Genomic DNA, 19,227 nt, shown 5'->3' on the forward strand with positions numbered 1-19,227 from the left:
TTGCTTTCGATAATTTTTTTTTCTTAAACCTTCTACAGCTGGGCAAGCTCAGCATTAATAACCCAATTTCAAGATGAGGAAACTGAAATTCATGGAATCTGAAGTTGTTTTCAGTTAGAAAGCTTTTGGCTATAAGTAAAAAAATCTTGACTCAAACTGGCCTAAGTAAGAAATAATTCATTATCCCAATTATCATGGGCTCCACAGTAGGTTGTGCCCCAGGTTGGGTGATTCAGTGGCTTAATGTATGTCATTGAGACTCCAGGATCTTTGCTTTCCTCTGCTGTGAGGGTTTTAGCACTGGTTTTACCTTCATTTTGGAAGCAAGGCGACTAGCATTTCTGGGAGAGAGACAACATCCAGAGGAAAAATAGAAATGATCTCTTTTTTTTTAATCTTCTCGGGGGAGGAAGTTCTTCCCATAACCCTCCCATCAGGCTTCCTCTCACATGTCTCAGGGGAGGATTAGGTCATATGCTCATTGCTGACCAGTAGAGGTGCGATTCCCATCATTGGCTGGGACTACTAAATGATTTAGAAAAGATACTGGGAGTCACAGTGTCTGCTATGGCCACGCTGCTGTCAAGTGGCAGAGCTAAGACGTGGACCCTCTGTCTGTCAGACTCCAAAATCTGCATGATTCCTTCTATGCCATATGCCTCCCTAAATGGCTGTTTGCTTGCCACAAAGCCTTCCAGTTGCAGCTTTCCTTATTGGTTTCTTTTTGGGATTAGACCAGTGGCTTGTGATCCTAAATTATATTCAAATATCCATTTGCTGGCTTTCTTTATGGACCAAGCCTGCCCATCCCTAGGCTGTGAGGGCATCTCCTAATCCCTGGAGCTCATAGCTAAGGTAAAAGGTCTGCATTTACATTCAGCTGTCTGCTATCCTAAGGCAGTTGGAACAGCTGCACACTGTCAGGTAAGAGGTGAAAGGTCAAGTGTAACTACCAGCTGGAAATGTGTTGATGTGTGTCAGCCTAGAAGTGATGGCGGAGGCAGTTTCTGAGCTTTTAGACAGCCTAGCCTTTACAGAGCCCACTAAGTGCCAGGTTAAGCACTGTAATTGCATTTTCTCCTTGGCACTCGCAACAATGCTATGAAGTAGGTACTATCATTATCATTATCTGTCATTATCTTCATCTTACGAAAGAGGAGACTGAAGCTTAGATGGGTTAAGTAGTTGGCCTAAATACACCCAACATGTAAATGATAGAGTCTAGATTTGAATTCAGGGCTATGGGACTTCAAAGCTTACACTTTTATTTCAAGCTTTCTCAAATTGTAAAATATAGCATAAAATACTGAAAATAAATCTATACAACATATGTGTAGTTTTGTTTTGTTTTTGTTTTTTAATATATATCTACCAGCATTTTTAAATTTTTATTTATTTTTGGCTGTGTTGGGTCTTCGTTGCTGCGCCCGGGCCTTCTCGAGCTGTGGTGAATGGGGGCTACTCTTCATTGCAGTGCACGGACTTCTCATCGTGGTAGCTTCTCTTGTTGTGGAGCACAGGCTCTAGGCGCGCGGGCTTCAGTAGTTGTGGCACGCAGGCTCAATAGTTGTGGTGCAGGGCCTTAGTTGCTCCGCGACATGTGGGATCTTCCCGGACCAGGGCTTGAACCCATGTCCCCTGCATTGGCAGGCAGATTGTTAACCACTGCGCCACTAGGGAAGCCCCTATACAACATATGTGTAGTTTAATTTGTAATTATAAAGTGAACATCACTCCCAGAACCAAAATATAAAGTTACCAATATCCCAGAAAATCCCATCCTCATTTTTTCTACTGATCGGTTTCCATACTGCTAACTTTTATGGTAGCCTTTTAGTTGTGAAACTTGTACACTTACTCTGTTTAATTATCCTCCTTAGCATTTCATGATATGGCATAAGGGGAGGCTACGTGAACCAGAAATCAGAGGCATAGATGCTTCCCTTCGGTAATTGTATTTACCTTGGCCAAGTCACGTGTCTCCAGAAAAGATAGGCATAAGGCCGAATAACTTCTAAAAAATCTTAACCACCATTATCCAGATAAGGGGTTGGTTAACTAGAAAGTGAAAAGCAAGTTAGAGGGCAGGTTTTGCTTGCTTTTTTCTTTGTTAATTTAGTATTAATGGTTATAGAAACCCTTAACAATTTCTGTGACAGACTTCACTCATTTTGAATAGCAAGTATTTTGTTCACTTATGTAAGTCAGTATATTGCCCTTACACCTTATTGATTAAAACGTCCTAGCTCTTGAAGGACTCACGAGTATAATTTCTCTGAGACACACTGTACTTGGGGTTCTTAAAATCCACTGTTGAGGTCTGTGCATGACAAAGTGGAACCAAGTGGTTATTAATTTTTCATTGAAATCTTCTGAATAAGTGTTTTCTCTTGGTTGGTTTCAAAAGGAGTCATATTCCTGAATCTAATTAGAGGCAGTTCATGTACTGTGGGCTTATTAAGATTCAAGGCACTTTTTTATTTTAGCCTGTCTGATATCCCTTTTTGATTTCACTTAAATTTGAATTACTCTAAACATCATCTGGGCATATTGAAGATACTCAGTGTTATTAATAATGATGATGTTGACGAATCTGTCCCATCTTACTCTTCTCGAGTTCGATAACCTTATTCTTGATCTTGGCTTGTGAATACATGGGACTGTGCTGCTTCTCTTTTCTTCCTGTGGCGGCATCAGTAATCAAACATGACATTATTCTGGTGGGCCCAGACAAAGCCCCTGGGACCTTCTGCACATAGTATACCAAGCAGCCATTCCCATCTGGTCAGAGTTGGCAGGCCCTTCGCCATTCCTCATCCTGATATTGGTTGTCTTAGGTCTAGACTTGTGTATCCCTCTTTATGACCTATTGAGTAAGTTACAATATCAGCTGATTGTTTTTTCTCAGTTTCTGCCTTGAACTCCCATTTTTCTACCTATTTGGATGAAGATCTTTCCCTTTGCTCGACCTCTCTGTATTATCTTACTTCACATGTATACCTCAGATCACTCAAGCTGCCTACATAGTGTGTGCATCTCAGAACAAAGTACTGGACTTATTCCTTGACTAGTCTTTGTTCATTTCTTTGGAGTTTGTTCTTGGAAGTGACTCCTTTCTTAAGGTGAGAACTCTTTCCTGTTTTAATAACGTGAACTTACAAAAACTATCTCTGCTTGAATTCCTCCTGCGTATGTATCAGACAGGCTCCATTTACAGTATGGCCATGTAAGCTCTTCACAGACTGAACTTTCCATAGTTAGTGACTATATACTCTGGAAAAAATGCAAAAACCAAGAACTTGAAGGTTCTGGATAGTGGAGAAAAGCAGGAAGATCCCAGAGGAAAGTTGAAATTGGAAGGGACAGGTGTACTGACTTTCCAGTTTTTACTTCCAGGATTTTTCTTAATAATAGGCTCTAGTGGTATCTAAAACTCCAATAGAAAACCTATAGTCCTGCCCTGAAGAACCAGAGGACAGAATTTGGGATAACCACAGCAGCTGGAAAGTGAGGGGATATCCCAGAAAGGAGAGAGACAGAGGGGTGAGTCCTGGATTCTTTGCATAAACTGCCCAAATCAGAAGGTATCCCCTGAAGGATATGTGCAGGAGGCTGACTGCAAGTGACCCAGCTAAAGTGAAAAAGAACTGAACTAAGATTTGAGCAGCTGCCCAAGAGACAGAGTTTGTAGTCTGAGTCTGAATGTGTGTCACCTGTGAATCACTCTTCACTGAGAACTCAGCTATCTTTTCACTTGCGTCTGATACACGCTATGTAAACATGCTCTTTTCCCACCGTTCAGTTGCCCGTCTGAGTTTTATGCTTCGTTCACAGTTCACAGTTGTTGGGCTTAGAAGGCAGGCAAGAGGTCTAAAATATTTAGAACTAGTGCAAAGCCTCATCCAAGGCAGGAGTTTGATATGAGGTTTTAAGGCTGATGGTTCTGCCACAATTCCCACTTCTTTTGCACAATTACTGGTGTGTGAAGATTGCCCTCATGCATTCTAATGTCATGGGTTACCTCCTTTGTTGGCTCTTCAACATGGTGTTGGAAGAAGTGTTGAATATTATAAAAATCACAGTAGTAATAAATGGTACCAGCTAATATTTTCTGAGCTCTCATTACACAACAGGTACTGTTCTAAGCACTTTATATGTAGTAACTCATTTTATTCTCATGGTAATCCTGTTTTATTATTCCTATTTTATGGTTAAGGAAATAAAAGCCTAGAGGTTGAATACATAGCTATAGAATGGTAAAGCCGGGAGCCAAGTGAAAGAGGAAGATAGGTCGGTATGGTATATACTCGGGTACACTGTCTGAGAAGCTTGGTTTGGATTGGGAGATAGGTATCATCTGGACTGAGTTCCACTAGATTCCTGAGTAAAGGAGATGTGAAAAATACCATTTTCCTGCTACTGTGTTCTATCAAGTTTACTGGCATGAACTTGGTAGGGGTAAGGTTAAGAAATACTTGTGTTAGCCCAAAGATTGAACTCTAATTTAGTTAAAGGGATAATTAACTGGTGAGTAGTTAGCTTATCTCAGTTGAGTTAGGTTCTGTCTGGGCAATTGTTTATTGACTCTTGTGACTAAAATACCACTGAAATTTTTATTTGTACTGAGGAGCAAATTATTGAGTGTAGTCGGTTAGAATGAGAAGATGAAAATAAACTACTTATAAGAGAAATAATAGTTTGTTTAGGCTAGAATTTTGAAATCTGCTTAGAGTCCTACAGACTCTTGACTAGAACCTTGATGATGGTAGTGGTCCTGGTCAAGAATTGGCAAAGGAAAGAGGAATCCCTTTCTACCATGGCACCAAAGAGCTTTTAATGATACACTGAGCACTACAGTTTACTGATTAGATGACACGGGGTCTCTGTGGATACAAAAGGAAGCTGTTACATTATTAGGCCTAGGTAATTTATAGAGGTTTGTCCAGGATGGAGATGTGTTTCTGTTCTGTTCCATATTGTTCAGACCACATCTGGAACTTTGTCCTCTTCTGAACCCCATGGTTATAGAATGGACACTTTATTTCAGTAATGGAGTAGCTTGTATTAGACTAACAGATAACACATAAAACAGTGATAACTTCTTGACAAAATAAGAAAAAATTTCAAAAATATTAAAATATTTGAAGGTGTTATAGAGTAATCAAAATGAGACAGAAACTGGAGAGAATTCCATCCTTTAAGGAAGGGAACTGCACTGAATAAGAGCCACATTTATACAGCTTTTCCTTTGAGGACTCTTCCCATCCTACCCAGTGCATTAAACAGCTGTCCATTGAAATCTTACTTTTCTTTATTTGCCTAGACACGTTTAGGCTTTACTGTTGCCAGGAAAACTTGTTGACACTGATTGGAAGCATTGTTCTTTAACTGATATTTATTACAACTAGATTATTTTCCTGGCATTTCATTATGGAATGTATCCTTAATTTCATGTAGACTTGGGGGCTTAACACTATTCTATAGGTTATAAGACATGAGGAAATCAAATATACAATGAAGGAGTCAGGGTATATTAACCGTATGGATTTGGGTTTAGAACTTGGTTTTTGAAAACATGCAAAATCCATTTGCTGTTTCAGTGTTTTAAAGGTTTGACCTCTGTGTAAATGATTTCACTACAGAAACTGATTGCAATGTATTGCAATGTTTTTGAATATTGATATAATAAATATTTAATGGATACATCCTGCTAGTAAGTATTCTATCTAACATGGAATTAGAGAAATTTTACCTGAATCAGCCAGAAAAATATAATCATGTCCTTTTGAATAACCTTAAAAACATTTTACTTTTCATTATTAATTTGTTCTTGCATTTTGGTTTATGGCTTAAGCACATTAATTAAAAAATCCAGTACCTGTACATTCATCCTTTTGCACTTGTGGGTTCTAGGGATGAGGGCAGTGGAAAAGCAAAATTGTACAACTCAAATTTGTATTTGAATATGAAGAATTATGAAGCATCATTGTACATATTCATTACATCCATGAAATACCAAATAGGTTATTTTCTTGACTGTGTAGATGTTTATGGCAATGTAATAGTTATAATAAAAGCATTTACTGAGTGTCTTTTGTGTTAGGCACTGTGATGCATACTTCAAAGGGAGGATCTCACTGATGACAGATGATAACCTGACAGGATAGTGATTAAGCTTATGGGCTCCACAAATTTGGTTTGAATTCTTAACACCTTGGAAACATGTCTAGTCTCCCTGTGCTTCAGTTTTCCATGTGCAGTTGGGGGTAATCCTTTTCCTACCTTGCTGTTTCTAAATTAACATACTGGGACAGAGTCACCTCCCCTGGTCACTTCCCATTAATGATCGTGGTCATCATCATAGTGGTTCAAGGGCTCAAAAGCAGGTCTCTCTCTCCAAAGTCCATGATTTTAATCACCTTACTGTGTGTCTAAGCATGCCTAACACATAGTAGGTGCTAAATAAATGTGCTCTGAGGTACATGTTCCCTGTAGAGTTTGTGTTTGAACTGCCATTTGTAGATACTATATGGCAGAATGTAGAAAGAAGCTTCTTAGCTTTGGAGTCTTAGAGATAAATGGTGGGCATATAGACTAAAAGCTATATCATTCTAGAAACATGACTACTGAACTGTTAGCCCAGGAAGTGCCTGGCCTTGTCTGATATAATTTATTGTCACAAGAACTGTTGTTATTTGTCTCCCATGAAGGCAGTTTGGTGGCCCCAGTTTTAGGTTGAGATCATTTTGTCTGTGGTCTTTACACCTAATAAATTAGTTATCACTCAGCAAATACTTACAGTGCACCTTGTACGTGCCGGGACTGTCCAGGCACGAGGGATGCATTGGTGAAGGCATCAGGCCCGGTTTGTGCCTTTGAGGCCATCATAGTCTCTTGGGATGCCCAGACATTGACACATCACACAAATATGTAGTCAGTCGCCCTTTGAGAGATGCTATGAGGGAAGATAATGGACCGTAGTGAGAAAGGTTAACCTGGGAGTGGAATGCCGATGTAGGTTTTGGTGGGAGTCAGCAAACTTTTTCCGTAAAGGACCGTGTAGTAAATATTTTAGGCTCCTGGTCCTTATATTCTTGGTTGCAACCACTCAGCTCTATCAACTGCAATGTGAAAGCAGCCCTTGACAAGATGTAAAAAAGCATCCAGTATTATAAAGAAAACAAAATCTCCCACACCCCCGTCCCCTTCCTCAGAGGAGAGCACCCTTGCCAGTTTGGGGTGTAGCATTCTGTGCATAAAGTTTATTTTATAAGCCACACCTGTAAATTTAAACAAACTTTTAAAAGGCCATTTATCTAATAAGCTGAGTTAGGCAAGTTTCGTATGGGAGAAAGTTGGTGCTGCTTCTGGATATGCTGCTGTTCAATGATGAGATGAGGCTGGGGGACTCTACTCATGGTTAGTCTTCTTTTTCCATCAATAACGGGACACACTCTTTCAGTACTTGATATAGATGAGGATTTGTGAAAATTAGTGTCTGCTCCTGAGACTTTTCTCATAATGAAATGATATTAGTGTGAGGAGAAGGAGCACGTCTGGAATCAGCAGAGAAAGGCTTAGAAAAAGTGAAGTTTACATCTGGAGCTTCTCATGCTGCTTTCACTGTTGTAGCTTTAGAGAAGTAACTATTCTCAGGGAAGTGGACTCTGTGTGGCACTCTGCAGAAAATGTGCTCAAAACTTCGATTTGATAGCCCCTGGGTGAAAATTTCCACCTGATTCCCTGTCATGGAATCACATGCTGAGTTAATCCGTGGCTGTTTTGCATTTTCTCATTTGGGAAATAAAACAGCATACTCAGAATTCCCCTCCCTTTTCTTTTGCCCTATCTCTCTAGAAGTAGACCTCTTCTCCCATGATCTGGACTGGTAAGAAAGGACATACGATATGGGCTAGCAGGTTGTTGCTGACGACAGTCACAGAGGCTTATCAAACTCCATAGCATGATTTTACTTAGTGAAGTAATGTCTTAGTGTATGTGCACTGGAAGGACACTTGTATGTTTTTACTTAGCTAGTGAGGTAAAAAACTCTCCTGTGGGACTCTCCATGCTGGTGTAGGACGGTATGAGGAGCAGTTTCCTCCTGTGGACTCTCAAGTAGTTTGTCCCCATCTCATACTGAGGAAGGGGGTAGTCAAGTTGTTTCTTAAAAGACCAGAGAATAGATATTTTAGGCTTTGCAGCCGTGCAGTCTCTGTTGTGACTACGCAGCTCTGCACTTGTAGTGAGAAAGCAGCCAGAGAAAATATATAAACAGGGAGGCTCACCCCAAATAGCCTGTCAAAATATTCCTTCTAACTGCATATCAGAGTCTGCCTGAGAGAATTTGGGAGTAGATGTATCTTTGTCCATCTTGAACATTCATAAATGTGTTTATTCCATAAAAAAAACTGAATTGAGTACCTGCTATGATGTATCATACAGTGTTCTAGGCACTGGCATTTATCTGTGAACAAAACAAGTGTGTGTCTGATGGACCTGGCATTCTAGCTCTATAAATATATAATATTAGTTACAAGTGAGGAATTACAAAACAGGGGGACAGCATTGTCTAAATTTCTCTGTATTCATACTTTCCATTCCTGCTTTAGCATTGGAGTCCAGTCAGAAATATAGAAACTGCGCTAGTCATTTTAACAGGGATAATTTAATGTAGCAAATTGATTAAAGAAATGTTGGAGGACTGCAGGGTCAAAAAGAGAACCCTGACTAAAGCAGGGATTGTAACTGTAGGAAGCAGCTACCACCCCTGGAATAAAAGGAAATGATTGGAACTCTCCAAGAACTTGGAAACATGGAGGAGGAATCCTGCAGTGCTGGGACCCAGAGCATTAAGGAAGAGGCACTGCCTAGCTGGCTCTGATGGCTGTTCTAGGAGTGTAGGCAGAACTTTATAAACTGAAATCAACTGCTCTTGGAACTCACTGCTACATCCAGGGTGAAGAGCTGTGGCTCGGGTCTCTGATGAAAGAACATTATACACCGAAAGGAGCAGATACTTTCTCCATCCTCCAGCCTTCTAGTCTCGCAGTGGTGCCACATGTTGGCAGAACCTAATGGGAAGCCAGCTGGCAAAGAAGAAGGTAATTTGCAGAGTTTCAGCTGGCAGAGTGGTGGGCACCTATAAAGGAGGTTTTGGAGCTGATAAAAAATAGCTTAATAACTGGCACATCACTGATAGGCCCGAGTGTGTGCCCTCTTTCTCTCTCTTTCGATCTGCTGCACTGAATCCCAAAGAGGTTGTGCAGAACAATGAGAAGATAAGTGGAAATACCAGAATAAACAAAAGTACTTTCACACAAAGGTGAAAGAACTCCTGTTTCCTTCTGTCTGCTGTTATGGTTAGTTGTGTACTTGAATTTGTTTGCAGTCTGTGGCATTTCCTAAAGGAGTGACTAGTTCCATGGGAACTAAAGCAGATGTCAAGTGAAAATTGGTTTGGGGAAGACTGTAAAATGTATCTAAATACGCGTATTTTTTAAATGGTTGGACTTCTCATAACCTTTAATGAGATAATGTGTGTTGAGAATTTCTTCTCAACAGGAAGTAAAGTAAAATTGAAGGAAGTAAAATTATGTATTTGGCAAATATTTGACCATGAACGTCTCTCCTCCAATTTCTAGTGCATTAATTTATTTTCCGAATATATTCCCTTTACTTTCAACCTGTCTCTTCTTGCCTGTTTTTTTTTCAATGATCAATTTTAAATTTTCAAGGTTTCTAGTTAAATTTTTTGATTGATGTAATATTCTCTGATATGTCTGATGTATTACACTTTTTAAAGCTTTGTTCTCTCTGAGCTTTTTTCCCTCAGTTATTAGTTCTCCTGTTTGTTTCTCTTTCATGATGTTGATGGGCCTCTGTTGTTTAATTATTATTAATTTTGTGCTTAGAGCATCCTGTCATCAGTGACTATATGAGAGGGGCAGAGGGTGTAGCCCCATGGAATGTGTCAGTAACTGGTCTTTTCCCATGGTATCAGAGGTCTCCTGGACCACTGTGTCATCCCTTGGGCCCAGGTACCCCACAACTACTGTTTAGTCTAGCACATCTTGTGCTACGTCATGTCGGTTATCCTAATGGTTGCCTTGGCCCCCTCATGTGCTCCCTGTATATCCAGCCTTCAAGTTTAAAGTATAATCAGAGTTACTCCCACTTTTGGTATAGTCCTGTCCTGGCTGTTTTAGCTGTAGGATTCTATTTCAGTCTAGTTCTTATTTGTCTGACATTCTTCAGTCAGGGATTTTTCTCAAATTCTGGTCTGCTAGGTGCATTCCCTTCTTCTTTATTATTTTCTCCAGTGCTGCTATGACTGGTTTGTTTGGACATTCTGGTCCAATCTTGTGTTCTTCCTTTCTGTATCCCCACTCTGCTTAGCTCTAGTTCTAACCCTGTAGAGTAGGTTATGTTTACTAGGTGGATTGCTTTTGGGAGGGGACTTGGTCTCAGGGTCTTGGGTTACTTCTCCAGCTATCATTGTGGCAATACTTCCTTTGGGTATTTCCTCTGCCTTGGGAAGCTCAGGTGCCTCAAAGATGGCAGGATCTGTAGAGATCACTTTTGAGGTGACGGTCCTCCACTAGAGATAAATGAGGAGCTTCTCAAGAAAAGAGAGTGAGGACCAACAAGGGAGAGTTATTTAGGCTATTTAGCCTTGGATAGCCACTGAATGCTGGCTGGGTCTGGCTGCCTGGAAAGTAACAGCACCATCTTCCCACCGTGGCAGCATTTTTTGCCTTTCTGGGGTTGTTTCTTGATCCCAGACCAGATTGAAAAGGGATTTCACAGAAATTTTTCATTTCACTTTTCCACAACCTTGTAAGGTTGTGGTGGTTGATAGTCTCATTTAACTTAAGTAAAGAAGGTAAAAGGTCATCTGCCAATAAGTGGTAGGGCAAAGATGGGTGACCAAGTCTTCAGCCTCACCCTTTTAAGCTCATTTCTCACTATCAACTCCTGAACCCTTCATGATGACATTACCAAGCAGTACATCATATTTTGCTCTTTTGTTTCTCATTTTCTCTGTTAACTTTTAGTTTGGACCAGTTGTTCAATTGTAGTAATATTGTATAACATTTTACTCTAGGTTCTTGAAAGAAAAATGATTAGGATTAAACTTTGTTGAGATTTCTTAGGTTTTTTTGAATCTCTCAATTTTAAGAGGATATAGCATGATGAGAATATTATTTGCTGCTCAGATATTAAGTGTCACATTGTCTGTTTTGCAAGAGTCCTTTTGTCTGTGTGTGCTTTTCGGATTTTTCTGTTATCACAGTGGACTTTTCAGATGAATCACAGTATTTCTTTCAAAAGTTTCCTGGAGCAAAGTGAATGTCATGTATCCTATGCTGTGGTATAAATTCTCTTTTCAGGGATTATTTTGACATTTCATGTTATCTAGTTTTCTGAAAGCTTGCCTTGAAGATTCACTTCTATGGGTTGTTCATACAGATATATGTAAAATTTAGCAATTCTCTGCCTTCCCAACTTTGGCTAAAGAAGCTCAGATTACTGCAAGAGAACAGGTGACTAATATGAATCAAAAGATCTGGCACGTGCTTTTCTTTCATAAGTAGGACATTTACGTGGAATATTGGGTAATCAGATTTAACACTTGAGATTCTAATTTCTCCTATAAGTGGGAATTCTGACAATGGAAACATGAAGAAAGGGACACTCTCTATAATGTTGATATCTTTCTTAATAGACAATCTAAGACCTCACTCTCCAGAGTAGTGATATTTCATTCATCAACAAGAATAAAGTCTCCTTCTAAACATAAATCGTGCGCTTGGAACCTTGCAGACGCCAATTATCATTCTGTACAGCAAACCTTCAAAATGTCAGACAATCTCAGGAACTTCCCCAGCAAAGGTCGATCATTTACTACTCTCTGAGTCATTTCTTCAGCATGCCAAGGTGACAGGCGAACCTGTGAGATTGAGTTAGCTAGGTCACTCAAAGCTGCTACTATAAAGAAGCCATGAGAAGTCTATTTGTATTGGGTAAATCCCATTAAACTCAAATGTATCCTAAACTGTTGAGTGCTATTAGATTGTTAGAAGGAGCATGAGTGGGTTGATGGAAATAAAGTCTGCGCCTTGCAAGCTTTCTACTGAATTTATTGGAAGGGACTTCAGGGAGTAATTTAAGGAGAGCTAACAAATTGGGAACTGAAGGGGATGGAGCAGGGAAGGTGGCAGGCTCTACTGGGGAGCTGAATCTGATGCACTGAGTTGACACATGTGACTCCTTGTAATGGCCGTGCTGAACACATACAACAAAGCGCCTTCACATACCTTATCTGTTTTTATCCTCCCAGCAATCCTGGAAAGTTCAGTGTTCTGCTTTACTAGTATCTCTGCTTTACTCGCTTAGTGTCACAAGCTCGTTGGAGGTGGAGTTCTTGAAACACACCCCTGTAAGTCTTCTCACACCTTTGGGCAAGGTTGCTGAAGAAAAATATCTCGCATTTTCCCTTCTCTGAGTATTATACATAATCTACTCTGATGGCATGTGTAAATGTGTAAAATGGTTGGCTGGGGTTAGCTGAGCAATTAATGGCCCCAGAATACAAGGTTGAGTCCTGGCTGTTGTATTATTGCACTGTTTTGAATTTGTTTTCCAGTGAGCACTTTGCATGAAAGCTATTCTTGGAACCCCAAAGCCCTTTTTGCTACCGCAGAGACTCACTTGAGTGAGTGGAGAAAATCTCTCTCTCTCACACACACACACACACACACACACACACACACATACATTTTTATGAGGTGAAACGATGACCTAATTTTCAGGAAAGTACTTCCAGAGTTATTCACTCATGCTAGAAATGAGCAGAAGCTCGACTTTAATGAACATGAACCTGACATAAGAGCAAGTCACCTGACACAAACCTGAGACAGTTCATGGGTGCAAACCTGTATCCTCCCCTCCGTCCCTGAGCTCACCTGTTCTGCACAGCTGTAGTGCTGGTGTTCTGGAAGGGCCTGAGCACACGGATGGATGCCTCACTCTAGCTTGATGAGGCTGTGCCAGCTTGGCATATACATGTTGGGGAGGGAAAAACTATTTTCCTCTACCCATCTTAGGTTCATTGTCTGGGGTCCTGCAACTTAGAAAAAACAAGAGTAAAACAAATAGAAGTTTATTAACAGGTGTAGTGAACACACACATGGGAGCACTCAGTGATGAGTAACTCAAAGGGATGGTCAGAACTTGGACTTTTGTAGCATCTTTTTTTGGCCTCTCCCGTTGCGGAGCACAGGCTCCGGACGCAGAGGCTCAGTGGCCGTGGCTCACGGGCCCAGCCGCTCTGCGGCATGTGGGATCTTCCCGGACCGAGGCACGAACCCGTGTCCCCTGCATCGGCAGGCGGACTCTCAACCACTGCGCTACCAGGGAAGCCCTGTAGCATCTTAAGAGAACAGTAAATGTGTATGGGAGTGACAGGACAAAGGAAAAGGACTTTGAGCTTCTAGGGGGAGCAAATTGTGGGAAGGTAAATAGATGGGAGATCCTGATGGGAGGTAAGGACTAGTTAGTAGGTTCATTGTGTGATCCCTCTGGTGCTGTCTCTGTGCTGAGTCTAGATTTGTCTCCCGTGATTAAGAATAATCTTGTCCATCCTGGTGTGTGTGTGTGTGTGTGTGTGTGTTTGTGAGGGACAGGAGGGAAGGGTGGTCAAGAGCAGAGAGGTTTTTTTTTTTTTTGCGCGGTACGCGGGCCTCTCGCTGTTGTGGCCTCTCCTGTTGCGGAGCACCGGCTCCGGACGCGCAGGCTCAGCGGCCATGGCTCACGGGCCCAGGCGCTCCGCGGCATGTGGGATCTTCCCAGACCGGGGCACGAACCCGTGTCCCCTGCATCGGCAGGTGGACTCTCAACCACTGCGCCACCAGGGAAGCCCCCTTGAGCAGAGAGTTTTCGTTGTGTCTGCTTCTTTTTGTTTACCTTCAGCTCAAAATAATCCTTATACCTGAATGGCATGTTTTGCAGTGGCATACGCTGAACCCCTTTATTTATCTCTGTAAGATTGTTTAATATTATTATTTTTTCCTGTTTAAGTATGCATTCTGTTATGTGTCCCTCTTGTCTGTCACTTGCTTTTCCCTCTCTCTGTTTTGCTTTGGAAGTATGTCTGCATTGATCTATTTTAAGATCTGGCTTATTCATTTGAACCATTTTGTGGAATTCCATTGGATATGCCACATTTTATTTATCCTTAGATTTTATTTCTTCCCTTTTACTATTTCTGCTTGCTGTCTCTTTAATCAAGGGAGGCCTTTTGCTTTCTCCTTGGAGAGAAGCTGCAGATGGGCCACTGTAGCAGGAGAGTGCTATAGCAGGGCAGTTTGCCTGTTGCCTGCTGGGATCAATATTAAATAATGGAAGAAGGTTATAAGATCAAAGACCCAGTAGCTCTGATGTTGTGGAATGATGTACAGAAGTGTCAATAATTAAGTGTAATGCAAAGGCCAATTTGGGCAAAAAAATCCAAGGTTAAGGTTGTTTCTAAAGAAATGCTTTTTATGACTAGCAGGTACATAAAACTCAATAGGCTTAAATGAATTAACCTTGTAAAGTGTGTGTGTGTGTCTGTGTGTGTGTGTGTGTTGTGTGCATGTGTATGTGTGTCTAATATTAGATTTCTTTTTACTTTATAACCCATATCTAATCCATGAGTAGGCTTTGCTTCATCACCAAACTCTGTGAAGAATCCCTCCATTCTTCTCTGTTTCCCCCTCCACCACTTTCTCTGTGGTCTAGGTGAGGAGTCTGCAAACTGTGGCTTGCTAGCCACATCCTGTTTTTGTAAATAAAGATTTATTGGAACACATCCCTGCCCATTCTTTTATGTATTATCTAAGCCTGCTTGTGCTACAAAGACAGACTTAAATAGTTGTAACTGAGACTATCTAGTCTCAAAGCCTAAAATATTTACTGTTTGGTTGTTTATAGAAAAAGATTGCAGGCTCTAGTCTGGTTTAATGCTTCCCTCTTGTAATTGGTTTCATTCTGTAAACATAAGACAGAGTGACTTTTCTAAAATGTGAATTTGATCTTCTCACACCCCATGAATAAAAACAAAATCTAAACTCCATACCATAGCTTACAAGCACCTGCATGGTCTGGTCCCTGCTCACCTTTCCACCCTAATGCTTTCCAGGACTCCCCCTTGTTCTGGTCACACTGAGCCTTTCCTGCCTTGGGACATGCTGCTTGGCTTCTCACAGTTGCCTTATTTTCAATTCAGCTCTGTACTGTCCTGCAGTGAAATCTATAAAGCAGAGCATTCCACTTTTCCTCCTGCCCCAGTTAATTTCACTGCCCAGGACCCAGTTTTGTGGGCTGGGAGGCAATTCACAATTTGTACCTCAATGAAGAGCACAGACTGTGGACTCTGGCACACACACCTGGATTGGAATGTGGCTCTGCCTCTAACCACTTAGCTTTCCTGTGCCTTAATTTGCTCATCTATATTTCCTGTTAGGGTGGTTGTGAGAATTAATTGACGTAATGCTTTTCTAGTGTCTAGTACAGTTTCCACAGCTTTGTAGCACTTACACATGTCAGCTAGTATTTGGTGTAGTTTTAAAATAGGAGACCTTGTCATGGCACTCTAAGAATTAAATCTAAAATAGCAACCGGCTATGATCCAGTGTCTAGAGAGTCTGAAAGCTCGACTTTCTTTTCTTCCCTGGTAGGACAGATGATTTTATTTTAGTTTTGTAACAGATGCTGCCCCCCCTTACTGTTGGGCCTTAGAGAAGCAGTACTATCAGAGATGCCTTGTAAGAGGGGCACAAATGGCCTCAGGCTCCTAGTCTGATCCTCATCTAGTTTGTTGTAAAGAAGAGTTCAAGTATTATTTCTCCTGATCAGTGTATGGTCAGGCCACTCAAGATGGCTGTTCTCTTGCTCTCCGTACATCCCTGGCCTGACCAGTGGCTGCTTCACCTACACCCTACTCACTTGATTGACCTTCTTACATACTTGCCCAGGCCCCAGCTAATGATTGGCCTTATGCAAGGGATGGTGAGGAAACCCCTCTACTGGTTTCCCTGGTAACTAATGAGTCCACCTGATGTCAGTTCCCCTATAACTGGTAATCCCCCCCACCCCACCCCAGTGAAGACTGCCGCCATGTCCTCCCCGCTGTCTACTGCGTAGTGGTGCGGCGTCACTGCAGGACCTTGCTTCAGACTTACAAGCTCCTCCATCCATTAAACTATTAATGTCTCTGTTGCTGACTCTAGGCTGTTTCTTTGGTCTTGAAGCTGGGCAAGCACAGGCCTTGTAGGCCTTCAGGGTATGGCCCAACAATCAGTAAACTTTTTAAAGTACTTTTCCTCTCTAGCCATCTACTCTAATTAAATACCACATCCCATCAACACTGTTTTTTCAGGTACCACACCATCTTTATTATTAGTTTGTCAGCTGCTTCATTTCCCCTTCTTTTAAATAGAAAACTAGGTATTTTTAGGTCAGGAATGGCAGTATAGTTTTTATCTGTGGTAGTTCCAAGGATTGACATAAGATTCACAGAAAGACAAAAAAAGAAAAGAAAAGTAATAATGGAAAACTCATAGGTATTTTAGGCAGAGAACTTGGATACAAATCTTGATTCTCACTTAACTAGCTGAACGGCCTTAGATACATTTCTTAACTTCTTTCACCTTCACACTTCCTCATCTGTGACATGGGGATATTCTGCTCAAATGAGATGGAAAATAAATTTACCTAGCACAGATAGCACATTTTAGATGCTTACCAAATGTGAGATTTGTGTGGTCCTTCCTCTTGTAAATTACTGTTTGGTTTCTTTCTGTGACTGTTGAGTGAAATAAGTATAACATTCCACTCTTAGAGTTTAAAAATACCTCCCCAAATGCATTTAAAGTGAGCAGCAGGACACCAAGGGCTCTTCTTTATTGTTTATATGATCACCTACTATTTTCATTCTAGCAATTCCTCAGTGTCTCCTTGTCACCCTTTTCTCCTGCTTTGTATTTCTGTATTAAATAACAGTAGCTAACCTTTTTTTGGGTAGTTATTATATGCTGGGCGCTGTTCTAATTGACTTGTACTTAATCCTCACAGCATCCTATGAGGATGGGCCTGTTAGTTTCCTCCCTTGTAAATGATGAAACTCATTTCAGCTATTTCTCTCATCCTTAGAGGGTAGCTTCCCTCTGTACCCCTGTTAGAGCTTAGGGACTCCGCCACAGGGGCCTCATTAATTGGTTAATTAATTTCTTTACAGTGTGCAAAATGGGGATAGTGTAAATGGCAAGTGGCCAGCTCGACAAAAAGGTTGCTATATTTTCAAAGATTACCCATATGAAGGCTCCACACGAAGGCCCCACACTTTAGCCTGAACACACGTAAAATATAACAGAGTCTCGGTACTCACATTCCTGCTCTTTCTTCCAAGTCTGACTTTATTCTTTCCTTTCCATAGGCTTAGGTTTCTAATCATGATGCTGCTTTTCTTTATCTGTCTCTTCAGCATGTTTTCTTTGTGAAGCAGGAGTTGACGTGCTGGTGTTTTCATATTAAGGGCTAAACAGAAAAGTGCTGTTATTATTATTGTTGTTATTGTTATCTTCCTCTTATAAACGAGATTCTACTTAATCTCTTTTCCAGGGCAACAGTGCAGTGGCTTCTTTATCAGTGCCTGTTTTAAGCAGGCAGGCCTTTTATTTTATGGTACTCATATTGAGACACATCGAGTTATATCTGTCTTTTCATTTGCACCAACACGTTTATTTGAAGCCTAGTATTTCCTAGGTAATGTGACTAAGGTAGATTTATGGGTGCTAATTTGCATACAGAATAACATTGGCAAAAACTAAAATATAACAAACACATACCAACTCTTGGCATGCCACTGCCCCGCCGAGCATCTGCCTTCCCTGCCTGTAATGAGAGGGAAATATATTTTCCTCTGAGTTTATAGCTAATTCCTTGTTTGTATTCCACTGTCGTCAATGCTGTTGAGAGCTCAAAATGAGGTTTAAGAGCCTCTTCCTATCTAACAGCAGGAGTTTATATTAGAGGTGATAGTTCTGTGTAACAGAGAAGGCACCCTGATTTCACACCACAGTTGAAGAACCCCTGCTACATTTAAGTGCGGGTTCAAGCCCTTCATTTTCTTTTTTTTGCTGTACGCGGGCCTCTCACTGCTGCGGTCTCTCCCACTGTGGAGCACAGGCTCCGGACGCGCAGGCCCAGCGGCCATGGCTCACGGGCCCAGCCGCTCTGCGGCATGTGGGATCCTCCCGGACTGGGGCACGAACCCATGTCCCCTGCATCGGCAGGCGGACTCTCAACCACTGCACCACCAGGGAAGCCCAAGCCCTTCATTTTCTAGGCAAGTTAATAGACTCGAGGCTTTGCATTTGGGTTAAAGCTTAGGTTTGATGACTTCTTCTCAGTGTTGTTTCTGAGTAAATTGATTTTCATTCCACAAATAATAAATGTTTTTTTCTATAATTTTTTATTTGTTTGTTTAAAATTATAGATTAGGTTAAATCATCCTTTGATCACCATGTTCCTGGTCTGCCCTCCTCAGACTTACTGGCATTAAGTTTGGTGAACTTCATCTGGCCCTTTTCCTATACATTCACTTACTCATATGTCTATCCTTTGAAGATACAGAATATTGCTTTGTGTGTGGACATGTGTGTCTGAAATATAAATATTATTCTACTTTATATACTGAAAGAAACTTGCCATTTTCTTCCAGTAACGTGTCTTGGAGAATGGTCAGTGTTAGGCGTCCATACTTAGCAGGCTAGACTAGTCAGTGAAGAAGTTATTCTTGAGATCTCAGTGGTCTGTTGACCACTGAGGTTTATTATTATTAAATCAAAGGTTTCTTTCTTTCTTTTTTTTAAAAAAATTATTTATTTATTTATTTTTGGTTTCATTGGGTCTTTGTTGCTGCGTGCCGGCTTTCTCTAGTTGTGGCTCACGGGAGCTACTCTTCGTTGCAGTGGCTTCTCTTGTTGCGGAGCACAGGCTCTAGCCATGCAGGCTTCAGTAGTTGTGGCTCGTGGGCTCTGGAGCGCAGGCTCAGTAGTTGTGGCGCACGGGCTTAGTTGCTCCGTGGCATGTGGGGTCTTCCCGGAGCAGGGCTCAAACCCATGTCCCCTGGATTGGCAGGCAGATTCTTAACCACTACACCACCAGGGAAGTCTTTCTTGT

At 41.2% G+C, this 19,227-nt stretch overlaps 1 protein-coding gene across 2 annotated transcripts in view; it reads left to right on the plus strand.

The window, feature by feature from the left end:
* Positions 1–19,227, plus strand: part of SUCLG2 (succinate-CoA ligase GDP-forming subunit beta) — a 269,606-nt gene that overhangs the window by 35,788 nt on the left and 214,591 nt on the right. The window lies entirely within an intron of this gene.

The sequence above is a fragment of the Phocoena sinus genome, chromosome 11 (genome assembly GCF_008692025.1).
Source record: "Phocoena sinus isolate mPhoSin1 chromosome 11, mPhoSin1.pri, whole genome shotgun sequence".
NCBI lineage: Eukaryota > Metazoa > Chordata > Mammalia > Artiodactyla > Phocoenidae > Phocoena > Phocoena sinus.